The sequence below is a fragment of the Sturnira hondurensis genome, unplaced genomic scaffold (assembly GCF_014824575.4).
Source record: "Sturnira hondurensis isolate 20B ecotype Veracruz unplaced genomic scaffold, ASM1482457v3 Scaffold0006413, whole genome shotgun sequence".
NCBI classification, from domain to species: Eukaryota; Metazoa; Chordata; class Mammalia; order Chiroptera; family Phyllostomidae; genus Sturnira; species Sturnira hondurensis.
In genome coordinates, this window is record NW_028079044.1 from 42,085,544 (window position 1) to 42,112,419 (window position 26,876).

A 26,876-nucleotide genomic window follows, 5' to 3' on the forward strand; every position below is an offset into this window, starting at 1 on the left:
CATCCCTTTACATGGGATGTAGAAACACATATTACACCCGATCTTTCAATGGAATTTTGTTTCTTTTTCTTCCTTTGTCCACAAATAATAAACTTTTAGAGACCTTAATCACATTTGAGAGTCTGACAGTCCTATTAGAAGACTTTGCATACAGTAAATACACAATAATTGTCAGTTGAGTAAGCATAAAGACACTGAAATGCAAAAATGTTTAAAAGTCAGAAGTAATTTGTCTCTAGAAAATTGTTAGCTAATTTTTTAAATCTTTCTTCAGTAGACAATGCTATGAGGGCTCTAAAAGTAACAAATACTGTCATACTTTCTGCTTGAAAAAAGTACATGGCTCAGATTCCATGAGATCATGATGGAAGTATCTTCCAGTGCAAGACTTGATACTTTGCAGGAGGTCAACAAATTAGTGCTGGTTGAAGAAATGAATTATAGTCTCTGAGGCTAAGTCTCATTCATCTTTATAACCTCTGCTTCATTCATATTGTCATCCTTTAGAATTCTTGACACCAAGTATTTTCTCAATATGCTTTTAAAATTTGAATGGATAAGATAATTTTTAGAAATTGATCCTCACCTGCTTTGATTGTCTTGGAGTCTAACTACAAACTGTCTTGGTGGAAGAATGGAAAATACCATACCACTTCCTAGGATGTATTATGAGAATCCTACCTTGTCATAGTGTGTTTTACAATGGGATTTTTATCATAGTGTTAATAGATGGCTCATGATATAATTCCTCTCCTTGGAGCACAGGTAAGACTCCAGCACATTCAACAGACATGTTTTACCTTCTACATACAGTTTAGTGTCAGCATTTTAAGGTGGGAATAGGGTCACACTCATTTTTGTCTTCGAGAGTTTCAAGTCCCACCAGACTGCTTCCATGGCACTCTCTGCCTCAGGACATATAATAATGCCAGGAATATGGTTGGTATTTAATAAATGTTTACTGAGTGAATAAACAATTTAAGAAAGTAACATATTCATGCAGTTGCCCCAAAAAGCAAGGGGACAAAGCAGCCAGCAGTATTCCAGGAAGCAAGTGAGGAACACCCATTGGCACCCACCATTCAATCATCTCAACATCAGTCTTAAAGCTTAAGAAATAAAATGTAGGGCCAAGTCAGCACAGCTGAAGCCAACTTCTTCCCCATTCCCCAGGCCACTGCTTGCCTCACTGATTCTCTCACTGTGCTGACTATGTGGAATCAGTTATTATTATAGGGTGTGAGAAACAGAAACTTTTTGGAAAAATTGTTTTGATTGTTAATAGAAGACTACTATGTCAACGCATGCATTACCACCATAAAAACCTACATTTAGGCATTATTTAAATTCATCAGAATACAGACAGAAGTAGGTTTGACAAATGACATCTGTAATTTGTGTCTCCCATAACTCTCCATCATGAACTGTCTATCTCTTTATCTGAACCAATGGCATGTTCTCCATACTTGTGTCCTTACAATAGGGCAAGGTGGCCAGGTCTTACAGAAAGATCTGACTTTCAGGTACCCCCAGACTCTGAAGGAATTTCTCCAGATCCAACCTCTTATTCACTGTTGTAAACTTTCTTGCCATTTTATTTCTCTGATTTCTGTTGTTTCCTGTCCCCTGATTTTGGTCCTTCAGACCAGAATACATTGATGCTTTGTTCAGTCTCTCAGTCCTTGGCAGGATGCCTACCTTGGACACCGCCTTGAAGATTTTCCTGATTTGATTTCCAGCTTGAGAATTAGGTTACCTCTGCTTTTATTCTTGTGCCCGCCTCTGGCCTTTAGAATCTCCAGCCTAATCTAACAAAGACCCACTGCCCTTTCTCTTCCCCGAGGAGAAATGTTTACACAAGCAGATCAGTCACCTCATTCTCCTGTAAACAGTCATCTGTGTTCTTTTACTTACACTCTTTCCCAGTTTGACACCTCTCTCATTACATATGTCATCTGTCCAGTTCTTACTGTTCAAGACTTAGTTCAACTGGCCTTTAGGGACCTTCCCCAATACTAACTTACTGAAGCCGAGCATTTCAAATCTACTTTGCCCGTGCCTCTAATTTGTCTCTTATCTCCTCTTGCCTCATACTTAATAATCTTTTAAAATAAAAATAATTAAGCTCACATTAACTTTATGGGTGATTATTATTTTTTGAGGATTCTAATGGAGCTATATAAAATGCTTTGCACATCAGTAAACTCTAGAATGATTTATAAGTGAATATATAAATGTTTGGCTATTTTGACCAATTATTCTTACTATTAGCTTATAAATCATATGACTTACTACCTTATGAAATCTCTTGACATTTGTATAGAGAAGATGGCAAATTCAGATTAGCTTTACCATTCTAGCATAATTAAAATGTCTTTTACAAATGTGCAATAATTTAAAGGGTACTTATGAGTACTTAATTTTTGATTTGGTCTATGACATAGGTTCCTGCCTAGGTACTCAGGAAGTAGGCTCTTCTGTATAGTTTTGCCTTCGTCAGAATTTCATTTAAAAGAAACCCTATAATATATGCTTTCTGGCATAATGCCTTCAAAATCCATTTATAATGTTTTGTGTATCAATAATTCATTTGTTTCAATGGCTAAATAAGCACCCCACTATATGGATGTATCACAATTTGTTTATATGTTTACTAAGTCATTGGACCTTTGTATTGATTTCAATATTTAACTATTACAAATCAATTTATAGAAATATTCACACACAGATCTTTTTGTAAAGAATGTTTTCACTTTTCCTGGATAATAATGCTAAATGAAATTTCTGGATTATAAGGTATAAACAATTATTTACAGATGTTAAACAATGTAAAAATGCCAATGGATTTTTAAAAATATTTTATTTATTTATGTTTACAGGGGAAGAGAAGGAGAGAAAGAGAGAAGTATCAATGTATGGTTGCCTCTCATGAGTCCCCTGCTGGGAACTGGCCCGAAACTCAGGCATGTGCCCTGACTGGGAATCAAACTGCGATCGTGTGGTTCGCAGGCCCGCAATCAATCCACCGAGCTATGCCAGCCAGGGTGCCAATGGTTTTTGAAAGGACCTGCACTATTTTGCATTATAATTAACAATGTGTGAATGTTTCAGTTTCATCACACAATCAAAGTTGGTATTGCCAGTGCTTTTTTAAATTCTAGATATCTAGGAGATACATAGTAACATATCATTGTGGTTTTAACTTGCACTGTCTTAATGACTAATAATGTCAAACGTTGCTTCCTGCTATCTATACATCTTCTTTGGTGACACGTCTGTTCAAATATTTCACCCATTTTGGATTGGATTGTTCAAATATTTCATGCATTTAAAACTGGACTGTTCATCTTACTATTGATTCCTGAAAATATATGCTTTACTTTCTTCTGCCTCCCTAATCGATCACCAATGAATTTTATATAACCTTCCTTATGCCTCCTCCTTTGATTATAATGTATTAAATGTATTTGTAAATGTATTACAAAACTGCCATTCTCTGGAACATTTTCTCAGTCCACTGAGATTTTGCTTCCTGGAAACTGTCATCAGTTTGGTTCAAATAAACTCATAAAAATTCTCTACAGGTTTGGATGTTTATTACATTGACAAGTTCAATTTATCTTTATTTTTCTTGTCTGGGTTTTCTTTGAGTGCTATTTAGGAAATCTTTGCCCAATCAAAAGTCAAGAAAGCTTTCTTCAATAGAAAAGGTGTAACTGTAAAGGGATGCTATGAGGTAAGTGCTGAAGTTTATTTTTTTCATGTGGATGTATAATTGTTTGAGTATGATTTGCTAAACAGATTATGCTTTTCCTTTTAATTACTTTGGCCCTTTTCCCATAAACCAATAGATATACATATATGAGTGTTTACCTTTCATTTTGGATTAGTGAAAAGATTATGATTTTGAAGTTGTATTAGAATTTAAATTCAGTCCTTATTTTCTAGCTGTGTTTTCTAAGGTCATTTATTATCAATCAGATTTCTGATCTAGAAAAGCTGATTATAATAGGTAACTTTTGAGATTTCTTTAAGGATTTCATGAAATAGTAAGATATACTAAATTTCCAGTATCTACAGATGCATGGAAGTGGTAATTTATTTGTTTTTAACAATTTGTTAACCTTTGCTTCCTAGTTAGATTGGTAGTCTCTTTAAGTGAAGGACACTTTTTCTTCTCTTTTTCTACTTCCGCAGTAAGACCCACAATCTCCAGCACAGAAGTTTTGTTCTATGCCGAACAAGATACTGAGGGGGGTTTGAATACTCAGAGAAGGCAGTGAAGAGCATGATGACTGGCTGTGTAAACAAATTCTTAGGCTAATTCACGTTCAAAGAAAATCACAAATGTTGGAATAAGATTACGCTCCTTGACCATACGTACACTGCTTTGTGCTAGCCTCTCCCAGGACAAGAAATCCAACGGGAATCCTAGTGGTTTAGACCAAGGATCAATAGCATTTTATTCTCTGTAAGCCGCTTCATTACTTTGCAGGGTCTCATCTCCACGCCCATGGCCCGAAATTAAATGTTTATTTGAAATGCCAACATTCTGATTTATACATTGAGCAATGCTTTTGACTCCTTCAGAAAGGATTGTGGGAAGCTAAGATGAGGGAGAATTACATTGCTCTCATGGAATTTTCAATTCAACTGAATGCAGCTCTGTTTCAAGGACAATTGTTGAACAAAGAGTCAAATTATTTTGGTTCAAATTCCACTCCTGCTTTTGAATAGAAAGCAAGTTGCTGAACGGCCTTAACTGTCAACTTTATCACCCATCAGTTGGAGCTAACTTACCTCCAAAGGCCTTTGCATGCTTGAATGAGATAATAAATATGAAAGCTTTTTGTAATCACTGATGTCCTATACAAATATAAGTCATTATTGTTACTAAGACTCAAAGCCAGCTTTAGAAAAGAATATGTTATTTGTTGATCAATGAAAGTGGCCCCTGGTGACCTCTTTCCTCCAATCAACCCACATTCTACTAAGATGTAATACTACCCGTCATTTTTACTATGTGTAATGAATTGCTTTATGCTATATAAGCCTTCTCTGGTTTCCATTTAAGATGGAAATGTCTCCTAGAAGAGTAACCAAGTCACAGCTCAGAGTGCATATGTCTTAAGGATCTCATGTTAAATACCTGACTCTAGGCAATACTTACTTTTGTCTTTTCCTCCATTCTTTCTGACTTGAGTAGTATAATATAAAGACGTGAGTCCTGTAAGACTTAAAAAAGTGTAAAAGAAAAAAAAACTTAGAAACTGGACAATACATTGGAGAGAAGTCAAAAAGAACAACTCTGCTTTTCTAATTGTCCAGGGTAAACCCTATAAATGGCAGATATTATGGATATATTGTACTGATGCTTATCACCATAGCTTGTATTTTCAACAGCTTTATTGAGGTATAATGGACATAATGTACTGCATGCATTTCAGTATACAGTTTGATGAATTTTGGCATGTAGACCCCCACAAAACCATCACTACAATAAAAAAATTAACAAATCCATCACCACCCTTATAAATTTTATGCCCTTTGCTCCTTCCACTCCCCTCTTTCTAAGTAACCACGGATCTACTTTTTGTCTTTTTATATTACTTTGGATTTCCTAGAATTGAATGTATATAAATAATATAGCATATATCTTTTTAAAAATCTGGTTCCTTTCACTCTGTATGATCATTTGATAATAAGAAATATATATCTGATCTTTAACCCCTTTCCCAGCATAGAGCTCCAGAAACCCTTGTACTTCTTGTGACAAGTGCAATAAAGGTGTCTTTTGTTATGTTAATAAAGCTACTTTTGCGAAGTCCTTACCGTAACCTTAGGATGGGGGCTGCTAGCCAGGCAAGCCAACTAGTGATTACAGTGTTGGGTCTTTCAGTACCTCCCTCCTAACTTTTTGGGAGAGGAGAGGGACTAGAGGCTGAGCCAATCCCCCAAAGCCAAGGATTCCATCAGCTGTAACTATGTAATGAACTGCTCATAAATATCCAAGAGTGCAAGGTTGGAGAGCTTCCAGGCTGGTAAACATGCGGAAGTGCCGGGAGAGGGGCACATCTGCAGAGGGCATGAAAGCTCCACACCCTTCCTCTGTGCCTTGCCTCACGCGTCTCTCCCATCTGGCTGTTTCCGAGTCATGCCCTTTTATAATGAACCAGTAACCTAGGAAGTAAATCTCTGAGTGCTGTGAGTTGCTCTAGAAAATCAGTTGTACCCAAGAAGGAGATTATGGGCACCTCTGGTTTATAGCCAGTGAATTGGAAGTACAGGTAATAGACTGGACCTGCAACTGGCATCCTGAAGTGGGGTTGGGAGTAGTTTGAAAATGTCCCAGAACGAGCTGATGTTTTATTCATTTTTTTTCTGAGTGTTTTTTTAAATTATGAATTGCTTCTATGTTGTGTCTTCAGGTTCACTAGTCTTTTCTTTTGTAATGTTTAATCGACCCTTAATCTCATCTAGTGCAGTTTTCAGCTCATTGATTTTAATTTGCCATCAGTTTTGTAGAATTTCAGTTTGGTTTTTCCTTTTAAATCATACATGCCTCTATTTAATTCTTGAATATGTGGAATATTGTGATATTGTTGCCAGTGAAAATGGGGTCCCTGGGGCATCACAAGAAAAGTATTTGAGGGGGATGCTCCTGGGAGGACTGAGGTCTAGTGGTAACATATATTGGGGTGGAAATAGAAGGCTGCACCCAGATTCCTGATGTCCCATTTCTGTCCATCCCACCATGTAAAAAGTCCAAACTTGCCTTCATCAGGCCCAGAACAAAGGTCAGTGTTCATAAATTCTGTGTCATTGGTTCAGGCCAGCTCAGTTCCTGTCCTTCCAGCCAGCTTAGTATGTTTCCAGCTGCGCTCCGACAGGCTCTGCTAGCTGCACCCATGCTCATACTTGGAGCCTGTCTTTGGAGTCCTCTGGGTTTCGGCCACATGGTTGCTAGGTTCACATGGCTGCTAAGGAGAGAGAACACATGACTGCACAGGCAAGCATGTGTGTTACTGAGGAAGAGACAGAGTGCGCTCTCTGTTAGATTACCTTGGGCTTGGGAAAGACTCGGTGTTTTTCAAAGATTTTATTTATTTATCTTTAGAGGGGAAGGGAAGGAGAGAGGGAGAGAAACATCAATGTACGGTTGCCTCTCGTGGGTCTCCCGTTAGGAACTGGCCTGCAACCCAGGGATGTGCCCTGACTGGGAATCAAACTGTGATCCCTTGGTTCACAGGCCCGTGATCAATCCACTGAGCCACACTAGCCAGGATGGGAAAGACTAGGTGTTTTTCAAACTAACCAATCAACTTGCCAATTTTTCGTGGGCTTCTGCTGGTTTCTCACTCTAACCAATCCATTCTCCAGATCTTCTGGGGTTCTGTGTCCCTCATTCAATCCAATCCTTTTCCCAGGCCAGACAGACAGGCCTTTATGGTCACCATCTTGGCTTTTACTGTACATGTACTTACCTCCCCTTTATTGTTTTAATCCTCCCCCCTCATAGCTGGGCAAATGGACCAGCTGTACCCTGGGAAGCCTGGGAAGCTGGTTCTTTCTCCCTGTATGGCAGAGGGTAGGGTGTCAGCTCCCTTGGCCAGACAATGCTGTGATCCTCTGAGAAGTGCATGACTCTGCAGCTCTGAAGTAGATGGGGCTTCTTAATGTCTGATTCCCTCTGTTACCTTCACTAATCCCTAGGTACCTATGCTAACAATACTAAAGTTTTAATGTCTTTATCTGCTAATTCTAACATCTACCTGCCTGTCCTAAGGCATTTCATTTGATTGATTTTTTTTCTTATTTTGTGGTGCATTTTCCCACTTTTTGAAGACCTTGTATGTGTGTATATGTGTATATGTACATATTTTAAAATTTGATGTTGGATATTGTGAATTTTACACTGTTTGGTGCTGGATTTTTTTTCTAATTGTGCTTTATAGTTTTAAGCTTTGCTCTGGGATGTAATTAAGTTGCTTGAAAACAATTTGATACTGTCAGATCCTGCTTGTAAGATTTGTAAGGGGGTAAAATATGATACTTCTGTGTATTCTATTCAATAGCGTGTGAATCATGATTTTTTTTTTTCCAATCTGGTTGGTGGCAGCAGGCACTGTTGCTAACTTTTTGATCACTGGTTACCTTTACCTCTAATTCTTTCAGGTGGTTCTTTCCCTCCCCTCATACACAAGTGTTGGACAGTATTCAGCTGAATGCTGTTGAATTTGGGAGTAGACATCCTCTTTAGTTTTCCTGAGTTCATCTCCCATGTAGCTCTTTTTTTTTCCTGACACCTTGCCATGTGAACTCTGCTGTCTTGGTCTTCCAAAGCTCTTAGCTCCATCTCATCTTAGAGAGTTCAGTGCGACACTGGCAATCTGGAAATTCTCTCAAGGCATTATACTGTGGTAGGTAATCTCATGGTTACCTTATTTCTTTTCCCTCCCTCAGAGATCAGTCTCTTCAGTGATTGAAAATCAGTGTTTTACAAACTATCCTTTCATACATGCCGTGTATATTTCATTGTTTCAGGTGGGGATAAACTTATTTCCTGTTGCTCCCTCTTATCTAGAAGCAAAAGTTCATAGACTGTATTAATTAGGTAACTCTGATTAGAGTATATAAACTCCGTATCTCTTTAAAAATTAGAAATTCTTGTTTTATTACATGACCCAATGTGCTTCCTGAGTGGTAATTTAGAGATCCAGAGAATGCCTGTATCATTACCTAGATTCCAAGGGTATTTTGTATCCAGTTAACAGGCAGAAAAAGTGATCACAGATAGGACACACCGTTTCTTAATTACCTGAGCCTGGAACTGACACCACTCCTGCTCACTACTCACTGAGGACTTTAAGGTCCCATGCAGATAAAAGGCAACCACAGAATGTAGTCCTGAACTGGACATTCATTCCCCGTATCAACTTTATTCTACGGAAGTATTTGGGATGGATATACAACATGCCTATACAACATGGTCTCTTACTTTTTCTAAATACCGAGAGTTTATAAAAATATTCACATACATTATTTTGCCCTACCAATGTTTTTTGAAGTATAATATTCCCAATATCTAGCTATAAGAAATGAGGCTCCAAGATTGAGAAAATTCCTTAAATTCATTTAGCTAGTGAGTGGCTTTGTTTGAGACAAAAGCAATCCTTCTCACCCCAGTTCAGGCATTGTTCCATGATGTCAAGCTATTCTCAGTGAATCTTGGGGAATTCAACCAGATTTAATTACTTACACTGAAACCAATCCCCCTGACCAAAAAAAATATTGTGGATGAACTTGAATAAAAATTATAAGAAAGTTATAACCATAGTTATTATAGGATTTTTTTCTACTTCCTCTTGACTGAATTGGGACAGAAAGTAATTGAACAAAGTTTGCATATTGGTTTTAGATATAATAAACCTTTTCATAAATTCTTAAAGTTCTGGGACAATACTACCTAAGTTTTGCCTATTTTCTTAATACTTAGCACAGTGGTTGGGACAAAGTAGACTATTTATATTTGAAGGGTTATTATTGGGACTGAGATTGGGTGAGAGAAGAAAGCAAAGGTAGGGAAAATTAAGCAACTGTCCCTGGAGTTGGCTGGAAAAACTTACATTTTTTCTTTAGTACATTTGGAGCCAGATAATTTCTAAAACTTCATGAATATATTTAAAGTCCAGTCATTGTCAATATGACAACAATAGTTTACACAACATAGATGTAACCTGACAGCCAAGGAGAGTAGACTGGAATGCACACGTGTGAACAATGACTTTACTGTACTAGTTAGTGAAGGCAGTAGACACTATTGAGTGAGCATGTGTACTGTGTAGCCATCACATTCAAAATGACTGAGCAAGTAGAGCAATGAATCTGCATCAAATTGTGTGTTAAGCTTGTACATTATTCCTCCATGGAAATTATTTGGATGATTTAGAAGGCTGCAGCTATGGGCAACTGGTGATTGGCAACTTCATTATGACAATGCACCCAATCATGCATCACATCTCACACAGAGTTTTTCTGTGAAACATCAGATCACACCAAGTGACTCAGCCCCCCTATAGCCCAGATTTGGTGCCTTGCAACTTCCAGCTTTTCCCAAAACTAAAATCACCTTTGAAAAAGAAGAAATTTCAGACCATTGATGAGATTCAGGAAAATATGAAAGAGCAGCTGGTGGTGATTGGGAGAACTGTGTGAGGTCCCAAAGTGCCTGCTTTGAAGGGGACTGAGGCACCATTGTCCTATGTACAATGTTTCCTGTACCCTGTATCTTCTTCAATAAATATTTCTATGTTGTATATTACATAGCTGGATACCTTCTGGACAGACCTCATATAGGTTGCATATAATCTTCACAATAGTTATTAAGCCAATTAGGAATCTATGCTCTTGCACTTGCTGTGAGATGATAGAGCTGAATCGGGAGCTGACTGTCTCTGTGCTGGTCTAGAAGCTATTTGGGGGGAGCTTCCCATCATCAGGCTATTTGAGAAGAAAATGTTCCTCTGTCTTGGCTGACTCCTCCAATTTAATATTACGGTTCCCACTCTACTGGAGAGAAATACGACTTAACAACAAGCCCGCAACCAAGAAACATCATGGTGCCCATCCAAGTTCTCAAGTGAGAGTAACAAGTGAGGTACCCCAGCATGTCACCAGTCTAGGCTTTAAGGACAATGGCACGATACATTTCATAACAATGAACAGACTAATCAATTGCCAAAATAATTTCATTGTTAAAGTAGTCGAAACCCATCAGATTGAACTTATGTAGCCTAAATAATGTGGTCTCTTTCAACAACCCAAGTGGCATCCTCTAAATTATTATATGCTATACAGAAGCCAATGTGTACACTATTCTTTTATTTGTCCCATGAACCTTCCGATTCTCTACATATGTAATATTCTTTTTTAAAATTTTATTTGTTATTTTTAGAGATAGGGGAAGCAAGGGAGAAAAAGAGGAAGAGAAATATAAATACGGTTGCCTCTCTTGCATCCCTGACCAGGGATCTGGCCTGCAACCCAGGCAAGTGCCCTGACTGGGAATCAAACCAGTGACCCCTTGGTTCACAGGCCAGTGCTCAATTCACTGAGCCACACTAGCCAGGGCCATATGTGATATTCTTAAGGTATATGTCCATTAAGCAATTAATACTTTACCTTTATATTATTCTATACCTTTATAAGGTATACCTTTATAAGGTATACCTTTATATACCTTTATAAACTGTACCTTTATATAGTTTAGAATAAGTTTTAAACAATTATCATTATTGATTGCTTGTGATACTATAGTAAATGGGGCTCCAGAACAATAAATTTGGCTTCTGGATAAGATAGGAATACCAAGCAAAGGATTTACTCTGCTACCTAAAACAGACAAACATTCTAAACAAATACAACAAACAAACAAAATCCTGAAGACATTGGAAAGCAATAGACGAAGGTTGATGATCCTTGGAAGATGAGAACCACATGATTGCCTGGCCTATTGCCTTGAGAAAATCATCAGGCTTCAGTGCAGGGAGCAGGAACCCAGTCAGAACCCAGAGAACTGTTTTAATTAAGGAGAGAGTGCTGAGTCCACGAGGACCGAAGCGCTGGCATTTCCAGAGCAAACTATCAGAGACAGGATAGCTACACAGAAAGCTCTGGAAAGTCTGTGTGGCATTGGAGAATGACAAAGAAATGAAAGGCAAACAAATGAAACAGAAAGGGGGGTGTAGAATAAACTCACACCTTTGAAGAACTGATTTGGAATAAGTACAAAGGTTAAAGAGATTAGTCTTTTCTACAACGTTACTGAAATGACTAAGGAACCATTTGCAAAAACAGTAACTTGTTCATACTTTGCAATACTTAACTGAAAATAAATTACAGTATTAATTGTAAAACTCAAAATGACAAAACTCCTACAAGAAAACATGGGAAAAATCTTTGTAATCTTCAATGGTTACATAAATATTTTACAGGTATAACCCCCAAAGCACAGACCATAAATGCATGCCCCCCTACAGATAATCTTGGTAATTCATTGAAATTAAAAGTTTCTACTATTCAAAAGACACTGTTAAAATAATAAAGAGACTAATCACAGGCAAGGAGAAAATATGTACAAATCGAATGTCATAACTGACTTATGTTAAGAAATCCCGTGATTCAATAAGAAAAAAGCACCATTAAAAATAATAAGCAAAAATTACAGTGGCCTTGTAGTATAGTTTGATATCAGGTATTGTGATCCTTCTAACTTCGTTCTTCTTTCTCAAGATTACTCAGGCTATTCAGAGTCTTTTCTAGATCCACATAAATTTTTGAAATATGTGTTCTAGGTCTGTGAAATATGCCATTGGCATTTTAATAGGAATTGTTTTGAATCTGTAGATTGTTTTGGGTAGTGTGGACATTTTAATGATGTTAATTCTTCCAACCGTGAACACAATATATGCTTCCACTTACATGTATCTCCCTCAATTTCTTGTCTTATAATTTTTCTAGTATAGGTCTTTTACCTCCTTGGTTAAATTTATTTTTATGTTGCAATCATGAATGAGGTTTTCCTCCTCAGTTTCTATTTTTGATGTTTCATTTCTGGTGTGTAAAAATGTCCTTGGTTTCTCAATACTGATTTTGTATTCTGCTACTTTGCCAAATTCATTTATTAAGTCAAGTAGTTTTTTTGTGGAGCCTGTAGGGTTTTCTATGTATAACAGCATACCTGCAAAAAAAAATATGGCAGATTAACTTTCTCCTTTCCAGTTTGAATGTCTTTTATTTCTTCTTGTCTAATCACTGTGTCCAGGACTTCCAGTACTGTGTTGAATAAAAGTGGTGAGAGGAAACACCCTTGTCTCTTCCTGATCTTAAAAGAAATGGTTTTAGTTTTTGCCCATTGAGTATGATGTTGGCTGTAGGATTCTTGTATATGGCCTTTATTATGTTGAGGTATGCTCCTTTTTTCCCACTTCGCTGGGTATTTTTAACATGAATGGTGCTGGATTGATTTATCAAGTGTTTTTCTGCATCTATTGTTATGATTATATGATATTTGTCTCTTATTTTGTGTATATGATGTTTCACATTTATTGATTTGCAAATATTGTACCATCCTTGCAACCCTGGAGTAAACCCCACTTGCTCATAGTGTATGATCTTTTTAATGTATTGCTGGATCTCATTTGCTAACATTTTCTTGAGGATTTTGGTATCAGCATTTATGTTCACCAGGGATACTGGCCTGTATTTTTTTTTTTGTATCTTTATCTGGTTTTGGAATTAGGATAATACTGGCCTCATAAAAAGAGTTTTGAAGTCTTCCCTCTTCTTGAATTATTTGGAATAGTTTGAGAAGGATAGGTGTTAGTTCTTCTTTGAACTATTGGTAAAATGTGCCTGTGAAGCCATCTGCTCCAGGGCTTTCCTGTGCCTGAGTTTTTGATCACTGCTTCAATTTCACTAGTTGTTATCAGTCTATTCAAGTTTTGTGTTTCTTCTTGAGTCAGTTTTGGGAGATTGTATGTCACTGTGATCAAAACAGCCTGGAACTGGCATAAGAACAGACACACAGATCAATGGAACAGAATAGAGAGCCCAGAAATAAACCCATGTCTTTATGGCCAATTAATATTTGATAAAGGCAGGCAAGAGCATACAGTAAAGTAAAGAGAGTCTCTTTAATAAATGGTGTTGGGAGAACTGGTCAGGTACATGCAAAAAAAAAATGAAACTAGATCACCAAGTCACACCATAAACCAGAATAAACTCAAAATGGATAAAAGACTTAAGTGTAAGTTATACTACCATAAAAATTCTAGAGGACAACACAATCATTAAAATTTCAGATATCTCATGCAGCAATATTTTTGCCAATGTATCTTGTAGGGCAAGGGAAGCAAAGGAAAAATAAACAAATGGTACTACACCAGATTAAAAACCTTCTGCACAGCTAAAGAAACCATCATCAATATGAAAAGGACACTGACTGTACGGGAAAACATATTTGCCAATGATATATTGGACAAGTGTGTAATGTCCAAAATATATAAAAAATTACACAACTCAACACCAGGAAGACAAACAATCCAATTAAATGGGCAAAGGATCTGAACAAACACTTCTCCAAGGAGGACATGCAGAGGGCCCAGAGACATATGAAAAAATGTTCCCCATCACTCGCCATCAGAGAGATGCCCATTAAAACCACAATGAGATAACACCTCACACCTGCCTAAATGGTCATCATGAATAAATCAGCAAACAACAAGTGCTGGTGAGGATGTGGAGAAAAGGGAACCCTAGTGCACTGTTGCTAGGAACGCACACTGGTGCAGCCACTGTGGAAAACATTATGGAACGCCCTCAAAAAATTCAAAATGGAACTGCCTTTTGGCCCAGTGATTCTATTTCTGGGAATATACCCTAAGAATACTGAACACCAGTTCAAGAGACTTTATGTACCCCAATGTTCATAGCAGCACTATTGACAATAGTCAAGATTTGGAAACAGCCTAAATGCCTATCAGTAAATGGGTGAATTAAAAAAACAACAACTGTGGTACATTTACATAATGGAATACTATGCGGTAGTAAAAAAGAAGAAATTGGTGCCTTTTACAACAGCATGGATGAAACTGGAGACTATTATGGTAAGTGAAATAATCCAGTCAGTGAAAGACAAATACCGTATGACCTCACATATATAGAGAATCTAATAAATAAAATGACTAATGAGTAAAATAGAACTGGAGGCATAGAATCATGGAATAGACTGATAGCTATAAGATGGGAGGGGAAAGAGGGGACCAATCGAAAGAAAGTGAAAGGATTGGTCAAATAACATACACGCATGACCCATGGACATGGACAATGGTGTGGGAGCTGAGAGTGGATGTGGGGGATGGCCTGAGTGGAGGAGCTGGGAGGGGCAAAAGTGGGACAACTGTAATAGCACCACCAACAAAATATCTTAAAAAACAGGAAAAAGATACAAACAGACCCCTCACCAAAACACATGTAGCAATAGCAATTTAGCATGTGCAAAAATACTCAATATCATTAGTCATCAGAGAAAAACAAATTAAAACCATGTTGGGTTACCATTAAACATTATTAGCACAACAAACATTCAAAAGACTGAGTCTACAAAGTGTCAGCAAAAATGTGTAAAAACTGAAACTTGCAGAAACACTGGTGAAAATGGAAAACGAAAAGCATTTTAGAAACCAGTTTGGTAGTTTTTTAAAAATTTAAGTCTATACCTACCACATAATACAGTATTCCATCTTGCATATTTACTTAAGAGAACTAAAAGCACATACTCACACAACTTGTACATGAATATTTATACCAGTCTTATTTTTTTAAGATTTTATTTTTATTTTTATTTAGAGAGAGAGGAAGGGAAGGAGAGAAACATCAGTGTGTGGTGGCCTCTTGTGTGCCCCCAAGTGGGGACCTGGCCTGCAACCCAGGCCTGTGCCCTGAGTAGGAATCAAACCAGCAACACATTGGTTCGCAGCCCGCGCTCAATCCACTGAGCTACACCAGCCAGGGCCCGGTCTCATTTTTAATAGCCAGAAACTGAAGAAAAGTCACATGCCAATTATAAATGAACAAATAAAGTGGCATATCCACCTGAGATACACTAGTCAGCAGTAACAAGAAATGAAATATTCATACATATAACATATTTTAAAACGCCCCAGTAATTAGGCTGAGTCAAAAAATAATAGTATTCAAAAGAGTTCATACTGCATGATTATATTTGTAAAAATCCTAGATAATAAGAAATACATAATGACCAAAAAGCAGACCAGAGCTTGTCTGGGGATGGAAGGTGGAGGCGGAACTGGGGGCGGGGCAAGAGGAAAGCATTCCGAAGACGCGTGAATTTCCAGGGGCGATAGTTACACTCTCCTGCTCTTTACCTTCAGAGGGATCACTGCAGCTGTGTTCCTTAGGCGGTGGCTGGGTCGGGGAAAGGGCCAGAACAAGCAGTCCATGTAGGCTATGTTTGCAGTAATCCAAGGTGAGAACGAATGATGGCCTGACCCCAGTAGAAGCATTTTTAGTGGTAGAAAGTGGTTGAATTATGTATTTTTTGAGTGTAGATTTAAGTGGTAATAATGATTGATTCCATGTGAGATATTGGAGAATAAGAGTCAACAGCGACATGACTCCAAGTTTTGTAGAATGATGGACTGGTTATAAATTACAATGAGAGAAAGGATAGGAGAACATTTTTTGGTGGGGTGGAGGTGAAATCAGAAATTCAGTTCAGTGTGGGGTTCAATTAGACATACAACTGAAGATGTGGAGTATTAAAATCTTCAGTATAAGAGAGATCCTGGGTAGAAATATACATTTGGAAGCTATCAGTAAGTAGATAATTACTTAAAGACATAGAATTTGATGAGATCATCTAGAAAGTGGGTGAAGATAGAGAAGTTATGAAATGTAAGGAAGTTCCTTGGAGCACTCAGCTGTTAAATATTTTAAGAGATGAGAGGGAAAAGCACAGGAGACTAAGAATGAGAGGTTCATCCTTCAGGGAAAACACAAGGAGAGCATGACGTCCAGGATGCCACAGAAAGTGTGTTTCAGGAAGAGGAATAATGAACAGCATTAGATGGTTTGGGCAGGTCAAAGACGTTGAGGCACGAGAATTGGCCATCGAGTTTACAATGTGGAGGCCACTGTTGACATTGACCAAGGTCATTTTTTGTCCTGGAGTAACAAATGCAAAACCCTTCTCTTCGAAAGGTGGATTTAGGAGAGAATAGAGATGAAGAACTGGACACAGCCAATCCAGACAATTTTTTTCAGGGAACTTTTCTTTCAAAAACCAGAGCATTAGGGCGATACCAGGAGGGGGAGAGTAAAATCAAGTTCCTTTGTAGTAAAATCAGAGACACAACAGTGCATGTGATGACAGCATTAATTCAGGAGATAGAAAACTTGATACAAAGGAGAGAGGGTAATCGATGGAGCAGCAAACCGGAGGAGAAGGGAATAGGATCTAACCCACAGAGGAAGGGATTAGCCTTAAGGAGGGGTACGGACACCTTGCGGACTACGAAGTGGGAGGAAACAGAGGGTGCAGACATTAATACTGCAAAGTAGATAGAAGTGAGAGTAGGAGTTTATACAAGTTTTATTCTAAATGATTCTTTGGGAGGCAGCGGTGTTTTATGACTGCTTTTGCCCTGCAAAGAAAGGCCGAGTTAAATAGTTGTAAGACAGATCGTAAGGTCCACAAATTCTAAAATATTTACTATACGGTCTGTTTTGTTAAAAAAAATGTTTTTGCCTAAGAGACTGGAGCTTCTGAGTTCCAGTTTAGTCACGCATGCAACCGATTTTGCACGTGCCTAACTTATATCATGACCTTCGCAAGGCAGAGTGATAAAAAGAGGTAGTGAAACTGACCATATCTCATTCATTTCCCCGCTCACGCTCACGGTGTCTGCTTATCCTCAGTACATCAGCGTATTAACACATAGAGAGGTTGGATGCATCCATCTTCTCAAGAATAGAGAGCCATCATTCTATTCTTTCTACGTGGAAAATTTCAGTTCTTCTTTCGATAAACAGGGGATTATCATAGATGATTTACAGATGACCATCTTGGGAGTTTAGAAGGCATTCCCTAAGATCGAACAACCCAGGAAGTGTTCGGTCCATGGCAAGAAGCTAGGAATAGTGATTGAAGCCAGAAAGAAATGAAATTTTAAGAATCATTAGCATATAGATGATAGTGGAACCCATGGGAGTAGAAACAATGAGAAGCTCATGGGTTATTTGAGGAAATTAAAAATAATGAGAAGACAACAGTGTAGTGCAAGTCATTTCAATTCATTTAACCGATTTCCCCCAGTGCTCACTATTTACCAGGATGGATGTAGACTTTGAACAAAGTAATAGAGTCAAAAATCAAAGATGCAATAAACCAGCCCCAACCTACTAGATTAGGAAAAAAATGGAACATGCTAACTCATCAAATGAATTACAAAATGCATGCAGTTAGCCATATTTTGAACACATTTCTGACTGTAAATTTTAAACGCCCTGCCCTTTCATTTACACAGCCAAGTCACTAAATCAGTATTTTTACGTAAATTCTTGCATACTTTTTTCATTTTCACACAACTTATTTACAACACCACGTTTCTTATCTGAATTCACTGCCATTGGATGTACCTCCAGAGTTGCATCTTTGCTTCCTTCAGACCACTTTTTGTATTTCACCTCTGACTCAGAACATGTCAAGTATGGCCATATTTGTTGAAGATGGCCTATTCTTTTTAAGTTTACAACTTTCCTGCTTACTTTTTAGCCTTAAGACACTGCTTCCATGATAACAGAATCAAAGCAATGTTGCCCGGTGATCATCTTTCCATCCTCTTGTTTCAATCCATAATGAGCAATAAAATGGTCACCTTCCTAATTCTTCCTCTTCCCACCTCTCTCTTTATGACCCTGATGTCCATGGGTAATGGAGAAGCTGTTAGATGCACTGTTGGTGGGCTGGGTTCTCAGAAGCATACAATTTCACAGAGAAAGCAGACCTGGGCCGTTTCTGTCCTTTAATTTTCTAGAAGCTGTGCTTTTAACGAAAGGCAAGAGCGGCAGCTAAATAGGTGGCTGATCTGATTAGAAATTTAGAAATCATGGGACTCTGATTCCAAAAGATTTTGTAAAATAATTTGAAGTAAAACACAAGTTCTTATTTTGACGAAATGCATTTCGTAAATGAAGCTTTTTCTAATACATATAAATACTTTCATAATTCCTTATTTTCGTCTTAGTTTCCCAGTTGCCATCGGGGAAGACCACCAGCTGTCATCTCTCTCTACAGTGACACCGGTCTAGATCCAGGTTTCCCAGTTTGGCACTGTTGCCACTGTGGGCCAGACGTGCTTGTGTGTGAGAGGCTGCCCTGCCTGTTACAAGATGTGGAGCAGCATCCCAGGCCTCTCCCCACTCGATGCTAAATATCCCCCATGTTGTGACAGGTAACAATGTTTCCAATATTTGTTGTGGGTGACAGGGGAAGAGGGATGAGAATGACTAACCCAAATTGAACAAAACCAATGTGATTGAAAGGAAGATAATTATCGAAGGAAGACTTTAATGAAGAGGTTTTAGAGTTTTGGCTTATTTTGGTTTCATTATTCTGTTCTTTGCTCAATCTTCCCTTTTTCCTTCCTTCCTTCCTTCCTTCCTTCCTTCCTTCCTTCCTTCCTTCCTTCCTCCCTCCCTCCCTTCCTTCCTTCCTTCCTTCCTTCCTTCCTTCCTTCCTTCCTCTGCCCTCCTTCCCTCCCTCTCTCACGTCCTTTTTCCTTCTTTGCTTTAATGGATAAATACTTATTCAACAAAAATTTTACATGGAAGTGTAATGCATAAAATTTCACGTAAAAGACTGATATGTAAAAGTCTAACAGATGGGCTGTATTCCTACAAATGAGAACCATGTTTTTTATTTTCTGTATTTTGTGGTATCTTGACATTTTAAAAAGTTTGCTGGCTGGGGAGAAACTGCTGCTCCCCGGGCTTTGTTAAGAGAGAGCTCAACCGACAACAATTTTCTCATATACAAACCAACTAGTCCCGAATCTCCAGCGTCACCACCTGCTCTCGGACTCTCGCACACCAAGCCAAGTTCTCCTTGCCCTCTGTTCCAGGTGTCAGCCAGAGATCGCCCTATAGTCCAACGCCTGCTGGAACGATTGAAACCAGCCAGTCTTAAATTCCCTTCCTAGCCTGCCTCGCCCTTCCTATGGAATCCCCAAGGAAGGCTGTGGCCTTGATCCCCCCCCCCCCACTGTTGCCTTCTGCCACCTGACCAAGTCCTGGCGCTTCCCCATGGCCCTTAGTGTGTAATGACCTGCTCCATGGGAACTGTGAGTAAAATGAACATCCTCCTTCCAGGCCTCATTATCTTTTATTCCTGTGGCTGCCCTGACTTTACCACATAAGTAAATATCCACTTACTTTCACACAGAAGTCCAATGTGTAAAATTTTACGCACAAGGCATTAGTGTACAAATATCTCACCAATGAGCTGTTCTCCTTGAAATGGTGTGCTACAGAGATGTCCTACAATAACCTTGTGTTTTATTTCTGTATTTTATGATCTTTCTGAGCTATAACCAATATTTACATTCCTAGGACACCCTCCCTCTTGACTCTGCCTTATCCTCCAACTATCCAGCCTAGTGGCAATTGAACAGGTGCTGTCTATACTGTGGCTTCTTTGATTCTCAGGGGTGAGTTAAGGAAGGTATCATCACCCCCAAACCACAGAAGCTTAAATTTTAAATGATTGCTTAAATTTATTTTTTCCATTGCAATCTACTTTCTTAAATTGAATTTTATTTTTAATTTTTTTAATTTTTTAATTTAATTATTGTTCAAGTACAGTTTTCTGTCTTTTACTCCCATCCCAGCACCCCCACCAGTGCTCCCCCCCTCCCTCCCATTTCCATCCCCCTTAGTTATTGAACATGTGTCCTTTATACTAGTTTTTATAAATCCTTTCCCTTTCCCCCCTGAAATTCCCTCCCCTCTCCCCTCTGGTCACTGTCCCCCTGTTCTCTACTTCAGTGTCTTTGTTTTTATTTTGCTTGCTTGTTTGTTTTATTGTTTAGCTTCCTGTTAAAGGTGAGATCACATGATATTTGTCTTTCAACACCTGGTTTATTTCACTCAGCATAATGCTTAAACTGAATTTTAAATAATGATGAGCCACTATATTAGGCTTGTGCTGTGAATGGTGTGAACACCAATATGAAAGATTAAATGTTGTCATCATTTATTTTATGGATTTAGCTCCAACCTCATCTATCTCAGCTCTGCCTGCCATTAGTTTGCTTCCCCACAATTACTGCATTCAAACTAAAATGCAAGTATAAATGTGCCACTTCTGCTTTTGCTCAGAACACCATGACTTTGCATCATTTATCATATATGCGTTAAGCGTTTTGAGTAGCACGTGGGGTTCTCTAAGACATACCCTGCCTACCTTTCCTGGTTTATGACTCACTCCAATAGCATACAACAGCCCATCACTTTCCCTGTGTCTGCTCCCCCCTTTACATAGGTGTGTTTCTGACATGGGTGTTTATGCATCTCTGCTTGGAAGAGACCCTTCCTGTTAGCTAATTCCTTTTTATCCTTTACAACTCAATTTATGGATTGTCGGCCTTGGTAAAATTTTTCTTAATAATGCTACTCTTAACTCTGGGTTATATATCCTTCTATTCCTAATATCTTTACTATTATCTGTTATCTTTCTATTATTACTCAGTGCCTAGCAATATAATTTTGTTCTGATGCTTGCCTACTCTAATATCTGATACCTTTTAAAAAACAAGGTTGTGGAATTGACTATATAATCAATTTCTTTTGTTAAGATTTTATTTATTTATTTGAAAGAGAGGGGAAAGGGAGGAGAACAAGAGGGAGAGAAACATATGCAAGAGAAACATAGATGAGTTGCCTCTCACATGCCCCCAATTGGGGCCCTGGCCCACAACCCAGGCACATACTCTAGCCAGGAATTGAACTGGTGACTTTTCAGTCTGCAGGTTGATGCTCAATCCACTGAGCCACACCAGCCAGAGCTAATCAATGTATAATCAATTTCTTTTTTTATATACATTTAATATATTTTATTGAGTATACCATTACAGTTGTTGTTCTATTCCCCCCTTCATTCTCCTCCACCCTGCACATCCCCTCCCCTACCATTCCCCCCCTTTAGTTTATGACCATGTGTCTCAAGTTCTTTAGATTCTATATTTCCCCTACTATTCTTGCCCTCCCCCTATCTATTTTCTACCTAACATCTATGCTATTTTCTGTGCCTTCTCCCCCCTTCTCCTCCTCCCACTCCCCTGTTGCTAACCCTCCATGTGTTCTTCATTTCTATGGTTCTGTTCCTGATCTAGCTGTCTCTTGGTTTGCTTTTGTTTTAGGTGTGTTGATAACTGTGAGTTTGCTGTCCTTTCACTGTTCATATTTTTCATCTTCTTTTTCTTATATAAGTCCTTTTAACAATTTCTTAAATAGAGGTATAAATATAAGAATCATTGAATAGATCTTTGTTGGGTACATAGATTAATTTCATCTCAGTATCCTCAACTTACAAGTAGGTTAAGTTTTTACAATGATATTGAAAAACGATCTTTTGAATATAGGACAGTCTCCCTAACTTGCCTAGAAACTTCTATTGAGTGCAAATATCAAGATGAGAAGGTGTGAAGAGATCTTCAGAAATTCATCACCTTTTTTGAAAAACAATTAGATGATACCTTTTTTCTTATTGATTGCCACAGGCAGAATCATCTGCCTAAGAAGGCAGAAAGGTGCCTTCTTAGCCTTGGAAGGCACCTTTAGGCTAAGATCACTAAAGCCCTGTATGGCCACAGTATCTGATGGTGATGTAATGTGTGAACAATGATAAAATGAGTCACTGTGATCCTCCTCCTTTGCAAAAGCATTTCTTTTTGAAAACTGGTGTTCCAAAATTATCTTTCCTCCCTCCATCCTTATTCTTTGAGAATAAGGATGGCAAATGATATTTCAGATAATTTTAATAATATTGAGAAATAGAACATGACTCATTGAGCCTTTAAGTGGAAAGAAACATAGTTTCATGTTGCAGTTTCCAATTTAGATAAATTCACGAGCCACCTGGAAGGCATATGTGTTATAAACTCTGAAATTAAAGAACAAGAATAGGAGAGGAGAGACTAGTTTATGACCGAGTGTCTCAAGTTCTTTAGATTCTATATTTCCCCTACTATTCTTGCCCTCCCCCTATCTATTTTCTACCTACTGTCTATGCTATTTTCTGTAGCTTCTCCCCCCTTCTCCTCCTCCCACTCCCCTGTTGCTAACCCTCCATGTGTTCTTCATTTCTATGGTTCTGTTCCTGATCTAGCTGTCTCTTGGTTTGCTTTTGTTTTAGGTGTGTTGATAACTGTGAGTTTGCTGTCCTTTCACTGTTCATATTTTTCATCTTCTTTTTCTTATATAAGTCCTTTTAACAATTTCTTAAATAGAGCTATAAATATAAGAATCATTGAATAGATCTTTGTTGGGTACATAGATTAATTTCATCTCAGTATCCTCAACTTACAAGTAGGTTAAGTTTTTACAATGATATTGAAAAATGATCTTTTGAATATAGGACAGTCTCCCTAACTTGCCTAGAAACTTCTATTGAGTGCAAATATCAAGATGAGAAGGTGTGAAGAGATCTTCAGAAATTCATCACCTTTTTTGAAAAACAATTAGATGACACCTTTTTTCTTATTGATTGCCACAGGCAGAATCATCTTTGAGAATAAGGATGGCAAATGATATTTCAGATAATTTTAATAATATTGAGAAATAGAACATGACTCATTGAGCCTTTAAGTGGAAAGAAACATAGTTTCATGTTGCAGTTTCCAATTTAGATAAATTCACGAGCCACCTGGAAGGCATATGTGTTATAAACTCTGAAATTAAAGAACAAGAATAGGAGAGGAGAGACAGCAATGAGAAAGTTAAATGGTTTGTAGAAAGTATAGATTTAGGTGATCCTGTTGAAGTAAGTTGTGTTCTTATAAGACCTAAAATGATTAAGTTCATAGTATATAAAAGCTTAGGATGTCTGTTGGAAGTAGTGGTTCGATGGAAGAAAAGTTTGTCATCGGGTGGCACAGATTTCAAGGTGGGCTGTGTTTGGTAAGTTATGATTGTTCTAATCCAGGTGCTTTGTCCACTATGAATCCTCAGAAGCTCTCGCCCACACTCTCATTCCCTAAAACTCTTCTTATCCCATCTTTCCTCCCAGTATGGTCAGATGACGGCCTAGACTGCACTGGAAGCTCAAAGGGAAATTATGCCCTACCTGAACCAGGTAAACTTCTTTCTTCAACTCAAAATGAAATCTAAGCTCTCAGTTGATGATACCTGTGAATTAAGGCTGATGCATCATTCATCAGGGATCAAGGTTAAATGATCTGCTCTTGGAAGGCACCTTTAGGCTAAGATCACTAAAGCCTTGCATGGCCACAGTATCTGATGGTGATGTAATGTGTGAACAATGATAAAATGAGTCACTGTGATCCTCCTCCTTTGCAAAAGGATTTCTTTTTGAAAACTGGTGTTTCAAAATTATCTTTCCTCCCTCTGCTCCAGAGCCTCCAGGCTTCAGCATTCTCCTGCCAATTTTCCATGAACTCAAAGTAGATGCCTGAACTTTCTCAGCTGGTCATGCTTGAACTTAAATGAAGGACACCTCTGTTATTGTACAATGACATGGGAGAATTGGAACTAGCATTTCTTCCTTAAAAAAAAAAACAAAACAGAAATAATCGCATACACAAAAATGTGCCTAAGCTTGTATAAACCCGTTCCTGAAGACATGTTTTGCAATTCCAAGTTAAAAATTTTGATGATTTTTCAGATTTTGTAGTTAAAATGCAATCTCTCAATTCCCAACACAGACACCTGGATTAAATAGATGTACAGGGCACTCCAGAAGTTGCCACTCTGTGTATGTGTGTGTGTGTGTTTAAACACCTGCATGTTCCCTATACTGGTGACTTTCACACTGCATTTTAAAAAATGCAAGTCTACAAAAGTTATCTGAAGATTGAAATATAAACAATGATGCATTTTTAAAACCATTTTGGTTATAAGATAAATACTTTATTAGGATATAATGTATTTACAATCGCTAGCAATACAGTTGGGAAAACTGGACAGATACAAGCAAAAAAGAAATGACCTTATACCATGCATAAGAATAAACTCAAAATGGATTAAAGACTAAATCATAAAGCTCTTAGAAGAAAACATAGGCAGTAACTCTTTGACTTTTATTGGGTCTCTGAAATGTGAATTAACTGATTTTTTGTCCTCTGTGATTGGATGTTCGTCTTCTTACTGACCCCTCCTCCTGTTCATGTTGGTGTCTTCTCTCAGCGGAGCTGCCACTTACCTGCCAGGAAAGTAAGCCTTGGTTCCCACACGCTGCCCCCTTTCCTCTTCCGTCCCCAATGTCATTGTCTCTGACCTGACTTTGGTTACTCCCATTATACTGGCTTTTCTCACTATACCTGGAAATAGGCACGCATGTCTCCTATGCTGAATAATTGACAAGAATCATTAGGGAAAAAGTTACTTTTCTACTGATCTTTTAAAGCGTGGCTTCAATTTTTGCTTTGTTCCACTACCATTATACACACCTACTTGTGTCAAATCTCATCTTTTGTTTTTCATTATTTATTTTGTTTCTTTAAACTCTATACCCTTAAATTTTGAGGCAAAATAGCATGATGATCAAAAGCACCAATGTTGGTGTCAAATTGCTGAATTTCCGATTGCATCTTCTTCTCTTTACAGCTGAGTGATATTAGACACTGAATATCAAATCTTGATGCTTTGACAGTTACATTGTCCATTAACCTACGACAAAAGAGGCAAAATACACTGGGGGAAAGAAGGCCAAATTCTGCCCCCTACAGAAAATTAGTTCCTTATAACTCTGTACATGGAGTTGGCTCAATAAAAATGCCTTCAGTAAATGAGTAAAAAATTTTAATTAATTAATTAGAACTTAACTTACCCTTACACCTTTCTCCTCCAATTCAATTATGAGAAAAACTTTTTTTACATTAAATTTCTAATAAGTGAACTTTGTCAAATGTAGGCAAGTTTCTTCCTGGTCTAAATTAGAAACTCTTAGAAGCATTTTTCTTTTCTTTATCAGCAGTTCCCAGATGTACCTACACTGAACAGTTGCCAAGCAGAATTGGGAGGCAACAGCAGAACAGGGTTGACGGGGTAAGAACGTCATAAGGAGGACGAAGTCGTCACCAAGGCATGAGCACATGTTGTTCTCCACCACGCTGAGCACACCAGCCCTGGGGCATCTCACTAGGGACATATGGCTGGCTTCATCTGGGAGAAGAAACAAGATGACAAACAGTCTCTACTTCCTCATGGCAATGAGAGACTTGCTGAAAACTGATATCATTTGGAGGGTGGGGAGTCGTGGGGAGTCGTGGGGAGTCGGTGGGGAGCTCTGCCTGCTTGGCACAACCAGTTATTCAACAGGAAGGCAGCAGAGTTTTGCAAGTCAAGGGAGCTGAGGGAATGCTCTGAAAACCACACCTCTGTGTTTTGGCACTTGAAATCAGCTGAGAAGCATCCTTTGGGGACTGATTTTGGAAAATGTTTATGCTCGTGATGAAAGCACAAGTTCTAACGGAAGGCCTGTAGCAGACGAGAGCTTGGGAAGTAAACCGCAAGAGGACATTCTTAAAGAAAAGCCAATGCTCTCAGGAGATGGCAGCCCACTTGGAACAGATGAGGAAGGCTATGCTGGGAACAGAGACACTGCCAATATGGAATTTGCAGTAGAGCAGGGAGGTAAAATGTACAGAAAAATAACCTTGGTTAAAAAAAAAGTACATGCTGAAAGCAAGGTACAGATAAATTGCTCATGGGGGGGTCAAAGAATGGAAGGAAAATTACTTCCATTTGGGAGAAATTACCAAAAGCTTTACAGAAGTGATGGATTCTAAAGACAGTATAAAGCATAAAGATGGTGTTCCTAAAAAAAAAAATGCTGGAAGGATAAGCCTGAAGCCTTCTCATCTCAGGGAAAACAATTGTGTGCTATGTTGTTTTACTTTTATTAAATTAAAAGTAATTAGAATCCATTCAGCTAGAACATTCTATTGGTATTTTAAATGGGATTATATTACATTTATAAATTAACTTGGAGAGAATGGATATCTTACAAATATTTAGTCTTAGTCTACAGGCTTATCTCATTGAATGAACCCACTTTT

The 26,876-nt window shown here is 38.2% G+C and overlaps 1 pseudogene; it reads right to left on the reverse strand.

Annotated features, from left to right (window-relative positions):
• LOC118988781 (metalloendopeptidase OMA1, mitochondrial-like) overlaps positions 1-26,876 on the reverse strand; it is a 122,054-nt pseudogene that overhangs the window by 89,861 nt on the left and 5,317 nt on the right.